The following is a 15,953-nucleotide window of genomic DNA, read 5'->3' on the forward strand; positions in this document are numbered from 1 at the left end:
GTGTCAAGACTAGAGCTTACAGTCCAGGGTTTCAAAACAACACTGTGTCAAGACTAGAGCTACAGTCCAGGGTTTCAAAACAACACTGTGTCAAGACTAGAGCTACTACAGTCCAGGGTTTCAAAACAACACTGTGTCAAGACTAGAGCTACAGTCCAGGGTTTCAAAACAACACTGTGTCAAGACTAGAGCTACAGTCCAGGGTTTCAAAACAACACTGTGTCAAGACTAGAGCTACAGTCCAGGGTTTCAAAACAACACTGTGTCAAGACTAGAGCTACTACAGTCCAGGGTTTCAAAACAACACTGTGTCAAGACTAGAGCTACAGTCCAGGGTTTCAAAACAACACTGTGTCAAGACTAGAGCTACAGTCCAGGGTTTCAAAACAACACTGTGTCAAGACTAGAGCTACAGTCCAGGGTTTCAAAACAACACTGTGTCAAGACTAGAGCTTACAGTCCAGGGTTTCAAAACAACACTGTGTCAAGACTAGAGCTACAGTCCAGGGTTTCAAAACAACACTGTGTCAAGACTAGAGCTACAGTCCAGGGTTTCAAAACAACACTGTGTCAAGACTAGAGCTACAGTCCAGGGTTTCAAAACAACACTGTGTCAAGACTAGAGCTACAGTCCAGGGTTTCAAAACAACACTGTGTCAAGACTAGAGCTTCAGTCCAGGGTTTCAAAACAACACTGTGTCAAGACTAAAGCTACAGTCCAGGGTTTCAAAACAACACTGTGTCAAGACTAGAGCTACAGTCCAGGGTTTCAAAACAACACTTTGTCAAGACTAGAGCTACAGTCCAGGGTTTCAAAACAACACTGTGTCAAGACTAGAGCTACAGTCCAGGGTTTCAAAACAACACTGTGTCAAGATTAGAGCTACTACAGTCCAGGGTTTCAAAAGAACACTGTGTCAAGACTAGAGCTACAGTCCAGGGTTTCAAAACAACGCTGTGTCAAGACTAGAGCTACAGTCCAGGGTTTCAAAGCAACACTGTGCTCCTGGCACCCCCAAAGGGGGAACTAGCTTCCCCCTAAAACTAAGACAACAGAGTCCCCTGCCCATCTTCTGAAAACATCTGAAACCCGACCTCTTCAAAGAGTACGTTAAACAATCCCACAGCACCAATCACATTCCATGTATTAATATTGTACTACAGAGACTGAAGCAACGTATTGGACATGCAAATCTATGTATAATCTCTCACCTTGTCACCATCTCCTTCTCCTTATTGGAGGCGTGGCCCCCGCTGCTGATTGGTCGGATGGCCGTGGACAGGAAGTAGAGGCGGTGATTCTTGAAGTACTGGTCGACCAATGGCAGGACCACCTAAAGGAGCCCAGGGTTCCATTAGTCTCACGGGTCAGAAATAGTTCATCAGGTGAACGTGAAAGACTCTAGCTGCTCAGGGAGACGAAGGTCATCTCCTGTCCGGTAACCAGTCTGTGTTGCTCGCTAGCTCATCTCATGATTGGACCTGTGTTGTCCTGGCCTGGGTGTTATTGTACAAGGCCCTGATGCTTGTCACTATTGTTGGCTGTATTGGCTGTTTGTTTTGGTTGTGTTTCAGATTATTTGGTTGCCCAATAGAAATTAATAGTAAATCATGTATTTAAAAAATATATATATATATTGTAAAGAAGAATAGAATATGTTTCTAAACACTTCATTAATCTGAATGTTAACATGATTTCATATAATCCTGAATGAATCGTGAATAATAATGAGTGAGAAAGTAACAGACGCACAAATGTCATACCTCCAAGACATGCTAACCTCTCACCATTACTATAACAGGGGAGGTTAGCATACCCCCAAGACATGCTAACCTCTCACCATTACTATAACAGGGGAGGTTAGCATACCTCCAAGACATGCTAACCTCTCATCATTACTATAACAGGGGAGGTTAGCATACCCCAAGACATGCTAACCTCTCACCATTACTATAACAGGGGAGGTTAGCATCATTACAATAACAGGGGAGGGTAGCATACCTCCAAGACATGCTAACCTCTCATCATTACAATGACAGGGGAGGTTAGCATACCCCCAAGACATGCTAACCTCTCATCATTACAATGACAGGGGAGGTTAGCATACCTCCAAGACATGCTAACCTCTCATCATTACAATGACAGGGGAGGTTAGCATACCTCCAAGACATGCTAACCTCTCATCATTACAATGACAGGGGAGGTTAGCATACCTCCAAGACATGCTAACCTCTCATCATTACTATAACAGGGGAGGTTAGCATACCTCCAAAACATGCTAAACTCTCACCATTACTATAACAGGGGAGGTTAGCATACCTCCAAGACATGCTAACCTCTCATCATTACAATGACAGGGGAGGTTAGCATATCCCCAAGACATGCTAACCTCTCATCATTACTATAACAGGGGAGGTTAGCATACCTCCAAGACATGCTAACCTCTCACCATTACTATAACAGGGGAGGTTAGCATACCTCCAAGACATGCTAACCTCTCATCATTACAATAACAGGGGAGGTTAGCATGCTAACCCCTCACCATTACAATAACAGTAACTACAATAACTACCTCAATCAGCCTGACTAACAGGTGTCTGTATGTAGCCTCTACTGTATATAGCCTCTCTACTGTATATAACCTCTCTACTGTATATAGCCTCTCTACTGTATATAGCCTCTCTACTGTATATAGCCTCACTACTGTATACAGCCTCTCTACTGTATATAGCCTCTCTACTGTATATAGCCTCTCTACTGTATATAGCCTCTACTGTATACAGCCTCTCTACTGTATATAGCCTCTCTACTGTATATAGCCTCTCTACTATATATAGCCTCTCTACTGTATATAGCCTCTCTACTGTATATAACCTCTAATGTATATAACCTCTCCACTGTATATAGCCTCTCTACTGTATATAGCCTCTCTACTGTATATAGCCTCTCTACTGTATATAGCCTCTCTACTGTATATAGCCTCTCTACTGTATATAGCCTCTCTACTGTATGTAGCCTCTCTACTGTATGTAGACTCTCTACTGTATGTAGCCTCTCTACTGTATGTAGACTCTACTGTATATAACCTCTCTACTGTATATAGCCTCTCTACTGTATATAGTCTCTCTACTGTATATAACCTCTCTACTGTATATAGCCTCTCTACGGTATATAGCCTCTCTGCTGTATATAACCTCTCTACTGTATATAACCTCTCTACTGTATATAGCCTCTCTACTGTATATAACATCTCTACTGTATGTAGCCTCGCTACTGTATATAGCCTCTACTGTATATAGCCTCTACTGTATATAGCCTCTACTGTATATAAATCTCTACTGTCTATAGCCTCTCTACTGTATATAGCCTCTCTACTGTATATAGCCTTTCTACTGTATATAGCCTCTCTACTGTATATAACCTCTCTACTGTATGTAGCCTCTACTGTATATACCCTCACTACTGTATATACCCTCTCTACTGTATATAGCCTCTCTACTGTATATAGCCTCTCTACTGTATATAACCTCTCTACTGTATATAGCCTCTACTGTATATAACCACTCTACTGTATGTAGCATCTCTACTGTATGTAGCCTCTCTACTGTATATAGCCTCTCTACTGTATATAGCCTCTCTACTGTATATAACCTCTCTACTGTATGTAGCCTCGCTACTGTATATAGCCTCTACTGTATATAGCCTCTACCGTATATAGCCTCTCTACGGTATATAGCCTCTCTACGGTATATAGCCTCTCTACGGTATATAGCCTCTCTGCTGTATATAGCCTCTCTGCTGTATATAGCCTCTCTACTGTATGTAGCATCTCTACTGTATATAGCCTCTCTACTGTATAAAGCCTCTCTACTGTATATAACCTCTCTACTGTATGTATTCTCGCTACTGTATATAGCCTCTACTATATATATCCTCTACTGTATATAGCCTCAAATGTATATAGCCTCTCTACGGTATATAGCCTCTCTACGGTATATAGCCTCTCTACGGTATATAGCCTCTCTGCTGTATATAGCCTCTCTGCTGTATATAGCCTCTCTACTGTATATAGCCTCTCTACTGTACATAACCTCTCTACTGAATATAGCCTCTCTACTGAATATAGCCTCTCTACTGTATATAGCCTCTCTACTGTATATAGCCTCTCTACTGTATATAGCCTCTCTACTGTATATAACCTCTCTACTGTATATAGCCTCTCTACTGTATATAACCTCTCTACTGTATATAGCCTCTCTACTGTATATAGCCTCTCTACTGTATATAACCTCTCTACTGTATATAGCCTCTCTACTGTATATAACCTCTCTACTGTATATAGCCTCTCTACTGTATATAACCTCTCTACTGTATATAGCCTCTCTACTGTATATAACCTCTCTACTGTATATAGCCTCTCTACTGTATATATCCTCTCTACTGTATATAACCTCTCTACTGTATATAGCCTCTCTACTGTATATAACCTCTCTACTGTATATAGCCTCTCTACGGTATATAGCCTCTCTACGGTATATAGCCTCTCTACGGTATATAGCCTCTCTGCTGTATATAGCCTCTCTGCTGTATATAGCCTCTCTGCTGTATATAGCCTCTCTACTGTACATAACCTCTCTACTGAATATAGCCTCTCTACTGTATATAGCCTCTCTACTGTATATAACCTCTCTACTGTATATAGCCTCTCTACTGTATATAACCTCTCTACTGTATATAACCTCTCTACTGTATATAGCCTCTCTACTGTATATAACCTCTCTACTGTATATAGCCTCTCTACTGTATATAGCCTCTCTACTGTATATAACCTCTCTACTGTATATAGCCTCTCTACTGTATATAACCTCTCTACTGTATATAGCCTCTCTACTGTATATAACCTCTCTACTGTATATAGCCTCTCTACTGTATATAACCTCTCTACTGTATATAGCCTCTCTACTGTATATATCCTCTCTACTGTATATAACCTCTCTACTGTATATAGCCTCTCTACTGTATATAACCTCTCTACTGTATATAGCCTCTCTACTGTATATAGCCTCTCTACTGTATATAACCTCTCTACTGTATATAGCCTCTCTACTGTATATAACCTCTCTACTGTATATAGCCTCTCTACTATATATAGCCTCTCTACTGTATATAGCCTCTCTACTGTATATAACCTCTCTACTGTATATAGCCTCTCTACTGTATATAGCCTCTCTACTGTATATAACCTCTCTACTGTATATAACCTCTCTACTGTATATAGCCTCTCTACTGTATATAGCCTCTCTACTGTATAGAGCCTGTCTTTTTACTGTTGTTTTATTTCTTTACTTACCTATTGTTAATCTAATACCATTTTTGCACTGTTGGATAGAGCCTGTAAGCCTGTAAGTCACGTGACTAATGAACTAATAAACTGATCTGATTTGTCCCACTACGGTTGGAGCTCAGTATATTCCGTAAATGCTATTTGGCCTTCTGAGGTTGCTGTTTGTGTGTTCGGTTGTTGAGGTGGTGGGACATGGTGGACAAAAGCAGGCCGGAGTCAGGCTCACCTTTCCAAAAAACTTCATCTGCTGCTCGTGAGGAACGCTCTCTCCTTTCAGTGGTGTCCCAACGTCTTATAGAGGGGGGGGGGGCATCAGAACAGGGACAACAGGAGTTAGTGGACTAATAGACATTAGGTGGTGTCCCAACATCTTATAGAGGGGAGGGGGGCATCGGAACAGGGACAACAGGAGTTAGTGGACTAATAGACATTAGGTGGTGTCCCAACGTCTTATAGAGGGGAGGGGGACATCAGAACAGGGACAACAGGAGTTAGTGGACTAATAGACATTAGGTGGTGTCCCAACGTCTTATAGAGGGAGGGGGACATCAGAACAGGGACAACAGAACAGGGACAACAGGAGTTAGTGGACTAATAGACATTAGGTGGTGTCCCAACGTCTTATAGAGGGGGGGGGGGGCATCAGAACAGGGACAACAGGAGTTAGTGGACTAATAGACATTAGGTGGTGTCCCAACATCTTATAGAGGGAGGGGGACATCAGAACAGGGACAACAGAACAGGGACATCGGAACAGGGACAAGAGGAACAGAGACAACGATTTAGTGGACTAATAGACATTAGGTGGTGTCCCAACATCTTATAGAGGGGAGGGGGGCATCGGAACAGGGACAACAGGAGTTAGTGGACTAATAGACATTAGGTGGTGTCCCAACGTCTTATAGAGGGAGGGGGACATCAGAACAGGGACAACAGAACAGGGACAACAGGAGTTAGTGGACTAATAGACATTAGGTGGTGTCCCAACATCTTATAGAGGGGGGGCATCAGAACAGGGACAACAGGAGTTAGTGGACTAATAGACATTAGGTGGTGTCCCAACATCTTATAGAGGGGGGGGGGGACATCGGAACAGGGACATCGGAACAGGGACAAGAGGAACAGAGACAACGATTTAGTAGACTAATAGACATTAGGTGGTGTCCCAACATCTTATAGAGGGAGGGGGACATCAGAACAGGGACATCGGAACAGGGACAAGAGGAACAGAGACAACGATTTAGTAGACTAATAGACATTAGGTGGTGTCCCAACATCTTATAGAGGGGAGGGGGACATCGGAACAGGGACAACAGGAGTTAGTGGACTAATAGACATTAGGTGGTGTCCCAACGTCTTATAGAGGGGAGGGGGACATCAGAACAGGGACAACAGGAGTTAGTGGACTAATAGACATTAGGTGGTGTCCCAACATCTTATAGAGGGAGGGGGACATCAGAACAGGGACATCAGAACAGGGACAACAGGAGTTAGTGGACTAATAGACATTAGGTGGTGTCCCAACATCTTATAGAGGGAGGGGGACATCAGAACAGGGACATCGGAACAGGGACAACAGGAGTTAGTGGACTAATAGACATTAGGTGGTGTCCCAACATCTTATAGAGGGGAGGGGGACATCAGAACAGGGACAACAGGAGTTAGTAGACTAATAGACATTAGGTGGTGTCCCAACATCTTATAGAGGGGAGGGGGACATCAGAACAGGGACAACAGGAACAGAGTCAACGATTTAGTGGAATAATAGACATTAGGTGGTGTCCCAACATCTTATAGAGGGGGGGGGGGGGCATCAGAACAGGGACAACAGGATTTAGTGGACTAATAGACATTAGGTGGTGTCCCAACATCTTATAGAGGGGAGGGGGACATCAGAACAGGGACAACAGGATTTAGTGGACTAATAGACATTAGGTGGTGTCCCAACATCTTATAGAGGGGAGGGGGACATCAGAACAGGGACAACAGGAGTTAGTGGACTAATAGACATTAGGTGGTGTCCCAACATCTTATAGAGGGGAGGGGGACATCAGAACAGGGACAACAGGAGTTAGTGGACTAATAGACATTAGGTGGTGTCCCAACATCTTATAGAGGGGAGGGGGACATCAGAACAGGGACAACAGGAGTTAGTGGACTAATAGACATTAGGTGGTGTCCCAACATCTTATAGAGGGGAGGGGGACATCAGAACAGGGACAACGATTTAGTGGAATAATAGACATTAGGTGGTGTCCCAACATCTTATAGAGGGGAGGGGGACATCAGAACAGGGACAACAGGATTTAGTGGAATAATAGACATTAGGTGGTGTCCCAACATCTTATAGAGGGGAGGGGGACATCAGAACAGGGACAACGATTTAGTGGAATAATAGACATTAGTATTGTTAATGTTTAAATTGAAGTAATAGTCATTTAAGTGGCAGACAGTGGTTTAATCCCCAATGGCACCCTATTCCCTATATAGTGCACTACTTTATGCTACAGCCCTATTCCCTATATAGTGCACTACTTTATGCTCCAGCCCTTTTCCCTATATAGTGCACTACTTTATACTACAGCCCTATTCCCTATATAGTGCACTACTTTATGCTACAGCCCTATTCCCTATATAGTGCACTACTTTATGCTACAGCCCTTTTCCCTATGTAGTGCACTACTGTTGACCAGAGCTCTATGGCATCCTATACCCTATATAGTGCACTACTGTTGACCAGAGCTCTATGGCTCCCTATTCCCTATGTAGCGCACTACTGTTGACCAATGCCCTATGGCACCCTATACCCTATATAGTGCACTACTGTTGACCAGAGCTCTATGGCACCCTATTCCCTATGTAGTGCACTACTGTTGACAAGAGCTCTATGGCACCCTATTCCCTATGTAGCGCACTACTGTTGACCAAAGCCCTATGGCACCCTATTCCCTATGTAGTGCACTACTGTTGACCAGAGCTCTATGGCTCCCTATTCCCTATGTAGTGCACTACTGTTGACCAAAGCCCTATGGCAATAGGGTGCCGTTGGGGACGTAACCAATGTGAAGTGTTATCCTCACCAGACTCCAGCATGTGTTCGTGGGCCTCGTCTACGTAAGTGATGAGCTGCTGCAGGAAGGTGTAGGCAAATCGCTTCTCCATGGAGGGACTATCCAACTCCTGCTCTTTCATGGCCCTGTAGAGATAAATCAGTCAGCCAGCCAGTCAGACAATCAGTCAGCCAGCCAGTCAGTCAGTCAGTCAGCCAGCCAGACAATCCATCAGCCAGGAAGCCAGCCAGTCAGACAATCAGTCAGCCAGTCAGTCAGTCAGTCAGTCAGCCAGCCAGACAATCCATCAGCCAGGAAGCCAGCCAGTCAGACAATCAGTCAGCCAGCCAGCAAGACAATCAGTCAGCCAGGAAGCCAGCCAGTCAGACAATCCGTCAGCCATTCAGTCAGCCAGCCAGTCAGACAATCAGTCAGCCAGCCAGTCAGCCAGGAAGCCAGCCAGTCAGACAATCAGTCAGCCAGTCAGTCAGTCAGCCAGTCATACAATCAGTCAGCCAGTCAGTCAGCCAGCCAGCAAGACAATCAGTCAGCCAGTCAGTCAGACAATCAGCCAGTCAGTCAGCCAGCCAGCCAGCCAGGCCGCCAGTCAGACAATCAGTCAGCCAGCCAGCCAATCAGTCAGTCAGCCAGCAAGACAATCAGTCAGCCAGCCAGTCAGACAATCAGTCAGCCGGTCAGTCAGCCAGCCAGCCCGCCAGTCAGCCAGTCAGTCAGTCAGCCAGTCAGCCAGTCAGAGAATCAGTCAGTCAAGCTTACATACTGATAGACAGGCAGTCAGTCAGTCAGATAATCAGTTAACAACCAGTCAGTCAATCAATCAGTCAGACAGTATAACCATCCTCACCTGGACACAGTATAACCATCCTCACCTGGACACAGTATAACCATCCTCACCTGGACACAGTCTAACCATCCTCACCTGGACACAGTCTAACCATCCTCACCTGGACACAGTCTAACCATCCTCACCTGGACACAGTCTAACCATCCTCACCTGGACACAGTCTAACCATCCTCACCTGGACACAGTCTAACCATCCTCACCTGGACACAGTCTAACCATCCTCACCTGGACACAGTATAACCATCCTCACCTGGACACAGTCTAACCATCCTCACCTGGACACAGTCTAACCATCCTCACCTGGACACAGTCTAACCATCCTCACCTGGACACAGTATAACCATCCTCACCTGGACACAGTCTAACCATCCTCACCTGGACACAGTCTAACCATCCTCACCTGGACACAGTCTAACCATCCTCACCTGGACACAGTCTAACCATCCTCACCTGGACACAGTCTAACCATCCTCACCTGGACACAGTATAACCATCCTCACCTGGACACAGTGTAGCCATCCTCACCTGGACACAGTCTAACCATCCTCACCTGGACACAGTGTAGCCATCCTCACCTGGACACAGTCTAACCATCCTCACCTGGACACAGTATAACCACCCTCACCTGGACACAGTCTAACCATCCTCACCTGGACACAGTCTAACCATCCGCACCTGGACACAGTATAACCATCCTCACCTGGACACAGTATAACCACCCTCACCTGGACACAGTCTAACCATCCTCACCTGGACACATCCTCACCTGGACACAGTATAACCATCCTCACCTGGACACAGTCTAACCATCCTCACCTGGACACAGTCTAACCATCCTCACCTGGACACAGTATAACCACCCTCACCTGGACACAGTCTAACCATCCTCACCTGGACACATCCTCACCTGGACACAGTATAACCATCCTCACCTGGACACAGTCTAACCATCCTCACCTGGACACATCCTCACCTGGACACAGTATAACCATCCTCACCTGGACACAGTATAACCATCCTCACCTGGACACAGTCTAACCATCCTCACCTGGACACATCCTCACCTGGACACAGTATAACCATCCTCACCTGGACACAGTATAACCACCCTCACCTGGACACAGTGTAGCCATCCTCACCTGAACACATTCTAACCATCCTCACCTGGACATAGTCTAACCACCCTCACCTGGACACAGTCTAACCATCCTCACCTGGACACAGTGTAGCCATCCTCACCTGGACACAGTCTAACCATCCTCACCTGGACACAGTATAACCATCCTCACCTGGACACAGTGTAGCCATCCTCACCTGAACACAGTCTAACCATCCTCACCTGGACACAGTGTAGCCATCCTCACCTGGACACAGTCTAACCATCCTCACCTGGACACAGTATAACCATCCTCACCTGGACACAGTATAACCATCCTCACATGGACACAGTATAACCACCCTCACCTGGACACAGTCTAACCATCCTCACCTGGACACAGTATAACCATCCTCACCTGGACACAGTCTAACCATCCTCACCTGGACACAGTGTAGCCATCCTCACCTGGACACAGTATAACCATCCTCACCTGGACACAGTATAACCATCCTCACCTGGACACAGTATAACCATCCTCACCTGGACACAGTCTAACCATCCTCACCTGGACACAGTGTAGCCATCCTCACCTGGACACAGTATAACCATCCTCACCTGGACACAGTATAACCATCCTCACCTGGACACAGTATAACCATCCTCACCTGGACACAGTCTAACCATCCTCACCTGGACACAGTCTAACCATCCTCACCTGGACACAGTGTAGCCATCCTCACCTGGACACAGTATAACCATCCTCACCTGGACACAGTCTAACCATCCTCACCTGGACACAGTGTAGCCATCCTCACCTGGACACAGTATAACCATCCTCACCTGGACACAGTCTAACCATCCTCACCTGGACACATCCTCACCTGGACACAGTATAACCATCCTCACCTGGACACAGTATAACCATCCTCACCTGGACACAGTCTAACCATCCTCACCTGGACACAGTATAACCATCCTCACCTGGACACAGTGTAGCCATCCTCACCTGGACACAGTGCAGCCATCCTCACCTGGACACAGTCTAACCATCCTCACCTGGACACAGTCTAACCATCCTCACCTGGACACAGTGTAGCCATCCGCACCTGGACACAGTCTAACCATCCTCACCTGGACACAGTATAACCATCCTCACCTGGACACAGTCTAACCATCCTCACCTGGACACAGTATAACCATCCTCACCTGGACACAGTCTAACAATCCTCACCTGGACACAGTCTAACCATCCTCACCTGGACACAGTCTAACCATCCTCACCTGGACACAGTATAACCATCCTCACCTGGACACAGTCTAACCATCCTCACATGGACACAGTTTAACCACCCTCACCTGGACACAGTCTAACCATCCTCACCTGGACACATCCTCACCTGGACACAGTCTAACCATCCTCACCTGGACACAGTCTAACCATCCTCACCTGGACACATCCTCACCTGGACACAGTCTAACCATCCTCACCTGGACACAGTCTAACCACCCTCACCTGGACACAGTCTAACAATCCTCACCTGGACACAGTCTAACCATCCTCACCTGGACACAGTATAACCATCCTCACCTGGGCACAGTATAACCATCCTCACCTGGACACAGTCTAACCATCCTCACCTGGACACAGTGTAGCCATCCTCACCTGGACACAGTCTAACCATCCTCACCTGGACACAGTCTAACCATCCTCACCTGGACACATCCTCACCTGGACACAGTATAACCATCCTCACCTGGACACAGTGTAGCCATCCTCACCTGGACACAGTCTAACCATCCTCACCTGGACACAGTCTAACCATCCTCACCTGGACACATCCTCACCTGGACACAGTATAACCATCCTCACCTGGACACAGTATAACCATCCTCACCTGGACACAGTGTAGCCATCCTCACCTGGACACATCCTCACCTGGACACAGTCTAACCATCCTCACCTGGGCACAGTATAACCATCCTCACCTGGACACAGTCTAACCATCCTCACCTGGACACAGTCTAACCATCCTCACCTGGACACAGTATAACCATCCTCACCTGGACACAATATAACCATCCTCACCTGGACACAGTCTAACCATCCTCACCTGGGCACAGTATAACCATCCTCACCTGGACACAGTCTAACCATCCTCACCTGGACACAGTCTAACCATCCTCACCTGGACACAGTCTAACCATCCTCACCTGGACACAGTATAACCATCCTCACCTGGACACAGTGTAGCCATCCTCACCTGGACACAGTCTAACCATCCTCACCTGGACACAGTATAACCATCATCACCTGGACACAGTCTAACCATCCTCACCTGGACACAGTCTAACCATCCTCACCTGGACACAGTCTAACCATCCTCACCTGGACACAGTATAACCATCATCACCTGGACACAGTCTAACCATCCTCACCTGGACACAGTATAACCATCCTCACCTGGACACAGTATAACCATCCTCACCTGGACACAGTCTAACCATCCTCACCTGGACACAGTCTAACCATCCTCACCTGGACACAGTCTAACCATCCTCACCTGGACACAGTATAACCATCCTCACCTGGACACAGTCTAACCATCCTCACCTGGACACATCCTCACCTGGACACAGTCTAACCATCCTCACCTGGACACAGTATAACCATCCTCACCTGGACACAGTATAACCATCCTCACCTGGACACAGTCTAACCATCCTCACCTGGACACAGTCTAACCATCCTCACCTGGACACAGTCTAACCATCCTCACCTGGACACAGTCTAACCATCCTCACCTGGACACAGTGTAGCCATCCTCACCTGGACACAGTATAACCATCCTCACCTGGACACAGTCTAACCATCCTCACCTGGACACAGTGTAGCCATCCTCACCTGGACACAGTGTAGCCATCCTCACCTGGACACAGTGTAGCCATCCTCACCTGGACACAGTGTAGCCATCCTCACCTGGACACAGTGTAGCCATCCTCACCTGGACACAGTGTAGCCATTAATCTGAAAGAACTTGAGAATGTCTTGGGCTTTTCCTCTGTCTTTGGATTTCTCTCTGGCGGTGAGCGTGTCATAGGGCACCAGTAACGGATGGTTCCCTCCTCCTGGAACAAGATCAGAGGGAAAACTGAGACAGAGAAAGACATTTTGGATGTTTGAAAATAGTGGGGACATTGACCGTTGCAGCGTCAGTGAATGAGAGGACTTCACACAGTGTCACAGTGACACCTGCTGGTTGTTAACTGAACTGCAATCAAACCAGCAGTTAGGAAATCAGGTGCAAAGCAAAACTACAAGTGTACTACTATAGCACGTCCACGAAGCAGGAGTGACTGTTTGGAGAGTCCTTGTCCTTGTGTGAGCAGTATAGTATAGCTGTGGGCTCAGCCAACACAGTATAGCTGTGGGCCCAGCCAACACAGTATGTCTGTGAGCCCAGCCAACACAGGATAGCTGTGGGCCCAGCCAACACAGTATGTCTGTGGGCCCAGCCAACAGTATAGCTGTGGGCCCAGCCAACATAGGATAGCTGTGGGCCCAGCCAACACAGTATAGCTGTGGGCCCAGCCAACACAGTAAATGCTGTGGGCCCAGCCAACACAGTATAGCTGTGGGCCCAGCCAACAGTATAGCTGTGGGCCCAGCCAACACAGTATAGCTGTGGGCCCAGCCAACACAGTATAGCTGTGGGCCCAGCCAACACAGTATTGCTGTGGGCCCAGCCAATACAGTATGTCTGTGAGCCCAGCCAACACAGTATAGCTGTGGGCCCAGCCAACACAGTATAGCTGTGGGCCCAGCCAACACAGTATAGCTGTGGGCCCAGCCAACACAGTATAGCTGTGGGCCCAGCCAACACAGTATAGCTGTGGGCCCAGCCAACACAGTATAGCTGTGGGCCCAGCCAACACAGTATAGCTGTGGGCCCAGCCAACACAGTATTGCTGTGGGCCCAGCCAATACAGTATGTCTGTGAGCCCAGCCAACACAGTATAGCTGTGGGCCCAGCCAACACAGTATAGCTGTGGGCCCAGCCAACAGTATAGCTGTGGGCCCAGCCAACACAGTCTAGCTGTGGGCCCAGCCAACACAGTATAGCTGTGAGCCCAGCCAACACAGTATAGCTGTGAGCCAAGCCAACAGTATCGCTGTGGGCCCAGCCAACACAGTATGGCTGTGAGCCAAGCCAACAGTATAGCTGTGGGCCCAGCCAACAGTATAGCTGTGGGCCCAGCCAACAGTATAGCTGTGGGCCCAGCCAACACAGTATAGCTGTGAGCCAAGCCAACAGTATCGCTGTGGGCCCAGCCAACACAGTATGGCTGTGAACCCAGCCAACACAGTACAGCTGTGAGCCCAGCCAACACAGTACAGCTGTGTGCCCAGCCAACATAGTATAGCTGTGGGCACAGCCAACACAGTATGTCTGTGGGCCCAGCCAACACAGTATGTCTGTGAGCCCAGCCAACAGTATAGCTGTGGGCCCAGCCAACATAGGATAGCTGTGGGCCCAGCCAACACAGTATAGCTGTGGGCCCAGCCAACACAGTAAATGCTGTGGGCCCAGCCAACACAGTATAGCTGTGGGCCCAGCCAACACAGTATGTCTGTGAGCCCAGCCAACACAGTATTGCTGTGGGCCCAGCCAACAGTATAGCTGTGGGCCCAGCCAACACAGTATAGCTGTGGGCCCAGCCAACACAGTATAGCTGTGGGCCCAGCCAACACAGTATTGCTGTGGGCCCAGCCAATACAGTATGTCTGTGAGCCCAGCCAACACAGTATAGCTGTGGGCCCAGCCAACACAGTATAGCTGTGGGCCCAGCCAACACAGTATAGCTGTGGGCCCAGCCAACACAGTATAGCTGTGGGCCCAGCCAACACAGTATAGCTGTGGGCCCAGCCAACACAGTATAGCTGTGGGCCCAGCCAACACAGTATAGCTGTGGGCCCAGCCAACACAGTATTGCTGTGGGCCCAGCCAATACAGTATGTCTGTGAGCCCAGCCAACACAGTATAGCTGTGGGCCCAGCCAACACAGTATAGCTGTGGGCCCAGCCAACACAGTCTAGCTGTGGGCCCAGCCAACACAGTATAGCTGTGAGCCCAGCCAACACAGTATAGCTGTGAGCCAAGCCAACAGTATCGCTGTGGGCCCAGCCAACACAGTATGGCTGTGAGCCAAGCCAACAGTATAGCTGTGGGCCCAGCCAACAGTATAGCTGTGGGCCCAGCCAACAGTATAGCTGTGGGCCCAGCCAACACAGTATAGCTGTGAGCCAAGCCAACAGTATCGCTGTGGGCCCAGCCAACACAGTATGGCTGTGAACCCAGCCAACACAGTACAGCTGTGAGCCCAGCCAACACAGTACAGCTGTGTGCCCAGCCAACATAGTATAGCTGTGGGCACAGCCAACACAGTATAGCTGTGAGCCCAGCCAACACAGTTTAGCTGTGGGCCCTGCCAACATAGTATAGCTGTGGGCCCAGATTAACACAGTATAGCTGTGGGCCAGGCCAACACAGTCATTAACCTACAGTGCAACTACACAGAGTTTAAAACCAGCTATC

At 47.8% G+C, this 15,953-nt stretch overlaps 1 pseudogene; it reads right to left on the reverse strand.

The window, feature by feature from the left end:
* LOC135513362 (ryanodine receptor 2-like) overlaps window positions 1–15,953 on the reverse strand; it is a 358,078-nt pseudogene that overhangs the window by 136,269 nt on the left and 205,856 nt on the right.

Source organism: Oncorhynchus masou, chromosome 24, assembly GCF_036934945.1.
Source record: "Oncorhynchus masou masou isolate Uvic2021 chromosome 24, UVic_Omas_1.1, whole genome shotgun sequence".
NCBI lineage: Eukaryota > Metazoa > Chordata > Actinopteri > Salmoniformes > Salmonidae > Oncorhynchus > Oncorhynchus masou.